This window comes from Balaenoptera borealis (genome assembly GCF_965194805.1).
Source record: "Balaenoptera borealis genome assembly, contig: HAP1_SCAFFOLD_749, whole genome shotgun sequence".
Taxonomy (NCBI): domain Eukaryota; kingdom Metazoa; phylum Chordata; class Mammalia; order Artiodactyla; family Balaenopteridae; genus Balaenoptera; species Balaenoptera borealis.
This window is the reverse complement of record NW_028123451.1, coordinates 263,965-272,646: the sequence shown is the minus strand read 5'-3', so window position 1 is coordinate 272,646 and position 8,682 is coordinate 263,965.

The window sequence follows — 8,682 nt, the reverse complement described above, 5'->3', positions numbered from 1 at the left end:
ATATGTCCTTAGTGAAATTCGGCTCCCATTCCCCAAAGAACTCAGCACTCTCTAGTACCCTAAGAACGACTCTCCCCGCAAGGTTCAACTCTCTACTTTATGGGACTAATCAGAGGCACTGAAACGACACTGGCAATCTCTCAACTTCCTCTCACCTTTGTACTGGCAAACTTGGTACACGTGCCGACATTCATTTACCCCACTTGCCCTCCTGTCTCGGAGGAAGCGAGACGTCTTTCTTTTCACTGAAGCTCGCTCTCCTGCGAGTGACGTTGATCCCACCTCGCTTCTGCAGAGCACTGTGCCCACAGTTAGTCTCTTTTGGAACAGCTTCTCCCTCTCTGTCAGAGGCTTCCTCCCGTGTGAATGCTTCCATGTCCCCAGCCTGTCCCCCACTGCCCCTCGACGGCGTCCTCAGGGCTGAGGCCAGCTCCTCATCTCCCATCCTCTCCTTAACCCACTTCAGTCAGCCTCCTGCTGCTACCACTCTACAGAGACTACCCTTGCCGTGGTCACCGGTGCCTTCACACAAACCACCCAGAGCTCTTCGTCCCAGAGCTCCACTCCCCAGGCCTTCCCTCATAAATGAAAGAGCACTGCCACACGCCCAGTCGCTGAGACCAAACACCTGCACTTGAGTGTATCCTGCTCCAATCTGTTAGAACTTCTTGTTATCTCTACCTTCACTGGTACCCTGACCGCTTTTCTGTCTGTCACTTCTGACTTGTATCGCTGCCACTGCCTAACTTCTCTGCCTCCCAACAGACTACAGTCTGTTCTCCCCAAAGCAGCCAGGAGAGCCTCTTAAATTAAGAGTACTTTATGCGCCTGCTCCAGATCTGCCAGAGGTTTCCCATCAAACAAATACCTTCTTCCCGTGGCCTGCAAGTTACGAGGCCCTGTGCGGTACGGCCTTGTCCTTCCGTGACCTCATCACCTATGCTCTTTCCCTCATTCCCCGCTCGGATCACAATGGCCACCTTGCTTTCCCTTGAACACACAGAACAAGTTCCTGTCTCAGAGCCTTGCACTTGTCCCCTCTGCCCGTAATGCCAGCGTACCTGATCTTCCTCAGTTCAGCCAGGTCCTGGGTTCAAACATTACCTCTTTAAAGAGGCTCTTCCTGAGCTTTCTAGTAAGCCCCTCTAATCACTTTATCCCTTTACCTTGCTTTCTCTTCATGGTTTTTACCACTACTTGAAATAGTCATCTTTTAAAAAACACTCATTAAAAAAAAACACTTATACTTTGCTATACACCTGAAACTAACACGACACTGTAAATCAACTGTACTCCGATAAAAAAAAAAAAAAAAAAAAAAATTTACGTCTTCCACACTTGCTCCATAAAGGCAAGAACTTTATTTATCCAACTTGTTCTCTCCTCCACCCCCCACATGTAGAAAAGTGACACAGAGTAGGTATTCAGTGACATGGTATTTATGACATGAGCAACTTCTTGGTAGCATTTAGCGTACTCTCCTTCTTGAACCTCTCCTGGTGTCTCTTAGGGTTCTCTGCTGGGTTTCCTACCACTGTAGCCACTCCTCTGGGGGTCTGTCCCTTAAGTGCTGACAGTCCCTACAGATCTATCTTCTACCCACTTTTTATTTTACATACTTTCTCTGCATTTGAACAGCTACACTTAATTCCCTCCCTCTAGCTCAGATTCATGCTCCAATCCCATATATTCAAATGATTACTAGACACTGCCATTCTGCTGTCTCGCAGGTACATCAAGCTTAACTTGTCTACAAAGAAATGCCCCTCTTCCAACCCAAATACTCTCCTTCCTGCAGTTCCTAGCTCTCCATATGCAAGCACCATTCCTGCCTCTCTCAAGCATGTGCTAAGCACTCCAAGTGGCCTGTAGCTCCAAGAAAAGGCCTGTGTCTGATCCAGTACCCGCTGAGGGGTCTCTCTTCAAAAGGACAAGCCTCCCGTCCTCAGTTCTGCCTTGACAGGCGCCGGCAGTGAGGGGCCTAAGTATTCCTTCCCTGCAGACCACGCAGCTGACTTCCCCCCTACAGGTTTGCTATAGGGAGGAGTAAAACAATCCCAGCTACCTCTCACTTGAATATGATTTAGTATTCAAATGATAAGATCTTACCATAGGAATTAGGAATGGATGACAAAAAGGTCCTTACACAGCTGTAGCTTAGCAGGCTAACTAGAGGAAAGCCTTCTGAAGTCCTACTGGCACCCTAGTCCTGGGCAACTTCACATGCAGGCAATAAGAGGACAGCAGGGATGGTTAACACCATTATCCATTACCCAAGGAACAGAGAACTGAGGGCAGTAGTTCTCAATCAGGACACACATCAGAACTGCCTAGGCAGTACAGTCTGGGACTCAGCTTCAAACTACCCGGCACCTGTTTCTGCCTGTGGACCAGAGCGTTCAGTTATGGCCCCGCCCTAGCGCCACAACATGCGCCGTCTGTGTGTGCGTGTGTGCACTGTGCGTGCATGTGTCCCCTCAGGTGTGGAAGGAGAAACCAGAAATCTCTCCTGCTGCCTTTAATAGCAATTGTTTTGTGATGAGAAAAGCAATGGCAACATTGTAAATCATAATGATTATTAAAGCTCAAATGTGTATACTTTACTTTCTTTTGATAGGTTTCTCTTAATAAAGTTCTAATGATCATTTCAGGAACCTACTTTCATTTGGGAAAAACAGGACCATACCATGTGTACAAGACAGAAATTTCTACAGATGCTTTATGAAAGAAAAAATATCTTACCCAAGTTACTATTGCACAGTCAGCAGTTAGCAGTGCGGCACTACAAAGAGTATGAACAAATCTGTAAATGACTTCGTGTTCAGGATCGTGCTCGAAGTATTCCTCTGGAAGCTTTTCTCGCTGAAAGGAGAAAAAATGCAATTTAAGTATCCATGGAAGAAAAATACTTAAAAGTACCCTTAAGATAGCAGTCTTCACACTTGGGCCCACGTGCCCCTTAAAATAATTTTGGTTGGGTGACATGTCTTGTAGTCTTTTAAATATAAACAATGGGATCCTAAAATACCACAGTGATCCAGTACTCACCACCATTCATTAAAGAAAAATACAGGCACAACCGCAGAAAATTTATGTATTTCCACGTTCCTCCCCACAGAATTCTAACCAAATGTAAACTATTGGGTTGGCCAAAAAGTTCATTTGGTTTTAAGTAAAAATAAACGACACAGTTTTCATTTTCACCAAGCATTTTATTGAACAATATATTCACTAACCAAACAAACTTTTTGGCCAACCCAATATTTTTAGGCTCAAAAGTCTTGCTGATCACCATATGTCATACTTTTCTGTAATCAACTTTGAAAACACATTCCCAGTGTCCTGTAACCATAAGGCTCTAAGAATGTGCTGTCCTGTACAGCAGTCGCCAGCCACGTGTGGCTACAGAGCACCCGAAGAAGTGAATTTTAAAACTTTGTCATTTTAATTCGTTTAAAATTTAAACAGTTTTCTAATTTTCTTCTTAGAGGCCTTATCATATTAGGTTTATTTACAAATATTTATATTGTTTGATGCTATGGAAAATCATCCTTCAAAAAGATACATTTTCTGTTACTTGGGTATGTTTACTTACCTGCTCACTATTCATACAAAGTGCAACTCGGTTCATATCCATCAACCCCTTATACAACACGCCTTCGGGAAAATGACTAGACACAACATGGCGTGGGGAAGAAGACTTAAAGGAAGATGAATTTGACTTCGAGCTGGAGGAAGTAATTTTCTTCTAGTAATTAATTTCAAAGCAAATCAGCATGAAATAAACACAACTGTATAAGAGAAAAATACCACTTCAATAAAACTGACACTCACTGTGAGTGGATGTAATCTCTCATCAAAAATATCCAAGGATCTATCTGCATCTCTATAAAATAAGAATGTGCATTTAAAAAATTAATTCAGGAGTTACTATCTTAGTAAAATATCTGCTAGGAGTAGAGAGAGGGGTAGAGGAAGCTTAACCTTCAACAAAGCAAACAGTTTTATAAATTCTTCTCCTGGATTCCACCCTTAGAAAGGTTTCCTGACCTATTTTTACTCAGCACATCAAGTTCCGTGAAATCTTTTCTACAACAACCAGCCAGAGTTGCCTCTATAAGCACTGACCCTCCCTAACAGGCAATGCTAGTAAACCAATATATTTTCACTCCTCTAACCTCACACTGGAATATGCAAGAACATTTTATAAAGCAGTGGTGGTGGGCAATAAATTCTTCTAACTTCAATCAATGTGAATATGAGATTCATGGTTTTTTCCCGTTTTTTTCTCTTTAGTTCTTTATATTCTGATTGTGTATTTCTTCTTGTCTCTTTTAAATAGTTTGAGTTAAAAATGTAATTGCCTTTTTATTTTAAAAGAAACCAGGCTTTTTAATTTAAAATTTCACCACACTAATACACTGCGCTCATTTGAACAGCGGTTCTCTAAATGTGGTCTGCAGGCCTCTGGGATTCTCCCCTATCCCCTCCTTCAGGAGGCCCAAGAGGTCAAAACTGCTTTTATAAGAATACTAAGACACTACCTGCCCTTCACATTGTGTGACATTTGCTATGGATGTATAAAAGCAAAAGTGGGTAAAACTGCTGGTTTCTGAGCATGAATCAAGGCAGTGGTACCAAACTGAATTAGAAGTCATTCAATTATTCACTGCCACTTGCAGTTAAAAATCTGCTTTAAGAACATCCTTGATAAAAGAGTAAAAATTAATAGTGTTCTTAAACCTTGGTCCTTCTTTTTAATATTCTGAATAAGTGGAAAGTATGCATTAAGCACTTTTACATACTGAAATATGGCTGTGTTAAGGAAAAGCACTTGTGACTTGGCGGTAAGTCATTTTTTTCATAGAACACCATCTTTATTTGAAACACTTTTTTCATCGAACACCATCGTTATTTGAATGTACAACTGACACAGTCATTCTTTCACAAATGAACAAAGTGAGCCTGTCACTTCAAGGAAAATAACTCTAAAGTTATTTGTTGCCAATGACAAAATTCAAGCCATCAAGCTAAAAATATCAGGATTTTTGGAAAACTTCTACCTTCTATTGTGAACTTGACAACTTCTCAACACTTAAAAGACTTTTCTGGTAAGACTGGTGGTGATACTAACAAAAGTGAGTTTTTGACACTGTCTAAAGAAATGTGAACCAATACTTTCCAAATGACCAATGTATAATATTATAAAGTCAGGTACAGGTAAAAAGATCTACTCAGTATGCATGACAGATCAATGGGTATTAATTTAACATAGTATTTATTACAAGTTCATTGATATGACTTAGAATTCCATTTTAACTAATTTAAGAAACTAGCACATGCAGACTTTTGGTAGAGTATCAAAGAATATACCAAATTATCTGAAGGCTTTAAAAATACATCTTTTTCCAACTATATATCTGCAAGCAGCTGGATCTTCTTCATATTGTTTCTTCAAAACAAATGACTGAAGACAGAATAGATATGAGAATCAGCTGTCTTCTATTAAGGAGATACTTTTCTCTCAATATTTTTTGTTGTGGAAAATAGTTATTTTTCATTAAAAAAAAAATGACTTATGTTAAACACTGGGGTTCCCAATCAGGGGTGATTTCGTCCCCCAGGGGACTTCTGGCCATGGCTGGAGACAGTTTTGGTTGTCGTAATGTGGAGGGAAGAAGGTGCTACTGGCATCTAGTGAGTAGAGGCCAAGGGTGCTGCTATATATCCTATAACACACAGGACGACACCCCACAACAAAGCATTATCTAGCTCAAAATTTCAATAGTGCTAAGGCAAACCCTGTTTGAACATACAATGGATTTAATTTTTTAAATTCTCAATTTCAATTTCTAATACAGTAAATTATCAGTATAACCCATATAAACAAATACTCTTTGGGATGCTCAGTAACCTAAGAATTAAGGGTCCTAAGATAAAAATAAATGATTCACTTCTATATTGTAATAAAAGCACTCGAATAATAAAAGCTTATGCCAGTAACACCTATAGTTATTACCTAACACTAAACTTGATACCTTGTAAATTAATTAGCTGGAATAACAAGATAGGTTTTAAAAGAGCTCACCTGTTCTTTATGTGGTTATATATTGCTAAGGTCATACTGTGGAGGAAAAAAAAATACATTGTAATAACTGATTTTTATCATATCAGGCCTGAAGACATTTTTAAAAAGGGGTTAGCAAGGAGGGAAGACCTTCCAGAGGCCCAGTGGCCCCGAAATCCTCGAATTCAGAACAGTACCACATGGGTGCTTTCCCCCTTGTTTTAGGTTCTTCAGCTTTTAGCAAAATTAGGAGACCCAAAATGCTAGATATGCTGTTAGAAGGCATGTTTTGGTTGATTATTATAATATATAAATTATTACATATTTCCCCTGTCATTTGTCCTTCTACCCACAAAACCTTCTGTCCTGTACAAGTTCTATCTATCTATACACATGCTTAAATTTAAGCCATATAGTAGTTTGTGTGTGTGGGGGTGTGTGTGTGTGTGTGGTTTTTCTGTTAGCCCCTGAATTTCAGTTGATTTAGTTCGCTATCCACCTACCCATCCGTTTTCCATTATTTCCCTAAAAGTAAATAATAAAAGTGCTCTATACCAAAATGATTTAAAATCACTTTTACATAATTATTAGAAAATTTAATAGCAAAATTTTATAGCCACAAAACTGATGATAGGTCTAGCTATCCTGAAATAAGCAGTGCTAATAATACAGCATAATACTACACAGTATACTATTAATGACAGGTATTTCCAAATTATTTCAAATAAAGTATTAACGAACAGATAGATACAAGTCCTTAGGTAGTCTTTTTTAAGTTACTATATTCCTAAGTTATTCACAGCTGTTGTATATTAGGCAACAAAGGGGTTCTCTGGTTAAGTTATATGCTCCCCTTTGTTCTCAGTGTCTAAAATGAAACTCAAAATAATTGAGGGAAGGCAAATCTGAATTTTATAATAGGTCTATAGAATCTTAGCACTTGTATAAAGGCCTGTAACAGCGTTAGCATCAAAGATGGACACTTCTATAGTGCTTCAAAGTTTCATCTTCAAATTGATTTTAAAATCACAGCATTAGAAGTTTTACGATGGAAAGGACCACTGAACCGTAGATGACATTTAATTAAACAACCCATTTTACAGAGAAGGGAACCAAGGCTTAAAACTGACTTACCTAAGGTCCCACTAATTATCAGAAGCAGTTCTCTTTCTCCTGCCCTCTAACCAAATAGTGGCTCCCAAGCTCAGCTGCACACTGGGATCATCTGAGAAGCTTTAAAAACTGCCTGGCTTCTGCTTCAAGATGTTCTGATTTAACCGGCACTGGGTATGACTTGGGCATCAGGACTGTTTTTAAAGATTCCCAGATGACTGCAGCGTGCAGCAAAGTTTAGGGATGAATGAGTTAGGGTTAAGATCGGAGAATCACTCGGGATGCTTTTGTCCATATAATCATGCTTCACATCATTCCCCATCTTGTCAAAAGGTGTGTGTGCGTGGGTGAGAGAGAGACAGACAGACAGACAGACAGACACACAGACACTGTGTCTTGGAGGCGGGGGCAGGCGGGTGGACTTTGTGCATCCAGAAACATATATCTTGAAAAGTTGCATAAGTGATTCTAATAAGGCTCACCTACCCCACTGAGAACAACTACCCCACTGAAAACTAACCCCATGATAAACATTTTCAAAATCATTCCTAAAAGCCAATTGGCCCTATTAATTTTCTCAGTAAACCTTTATTTCACCAATAATGAATGTGATGAATGATCATTTTTAAAACTTCATGAGAGCAAATTAAAATTTACTGTACTTCCAAAAATTAGACTAGGTCGGGAAAAAAAAAGGATGACACCTACTTGTCTGAGCAAGGTTAATCTTTTTTTTTTTTTTTTAATTTTATTTAATTTTACTTATTTTTGGCTGCATGGGGTCTTTGTTACTGCGCGCGGGCTTTCTCTAGTTGCCAAGAGCGGGGGCTGCTCTTTGTCGTGGTGCGCGGCCTTCTCACTGTGGTGGCTTCTCTTGTTGCACAGCACGGGCTCTAGGTGCGTGGGCTTCAGTAGTTGTGGCACACGGGCTCAGGAGCTGTGGCTCGCGGGCTCTACGGCACAGGCTCAGTAGTTGTGGCGCACGGGTTTAATTGCTCTGCGGCATGTGGGATCTTCCCAGACCAGGGCTCGAACCTGTGTCCCCTGCGTTGGCAGGCAGATTCTTAACCACTACACCACCAGGGAAGTCCCTGAGCAAGGTTAACCTTCAAAGGTACTTTTGAATTATATACTGGACATCAGACTCTTTTGAATTCAAAAGAAGCTGCGACTCTAGCCAAAGTAGAGTGGTTTTTGTACCCACAGATTCAGTGTCTTGGCTGAATAAAAACATTCAGTGATGATGTGATAAGTGCCCAAACTCAGGACTTTAGAGATGGGGCTCAGTTTTTGCTGAAACATGATTTGACTTCAACTATTATTGTAAGCAAGAGAGGAAAGTTACATTATTATGACTGTGAACTTGCTGTCTTTAATTAAAGTAGAAGTTACTGATAATTTAAATAGCTAAAAAAAAAGCTGGCACATTAAAAACCAATTAAAAATATAATTAGCTTTTAAAATTAAGACAACAAATAAAATTAAGGATAAGGACATTAATA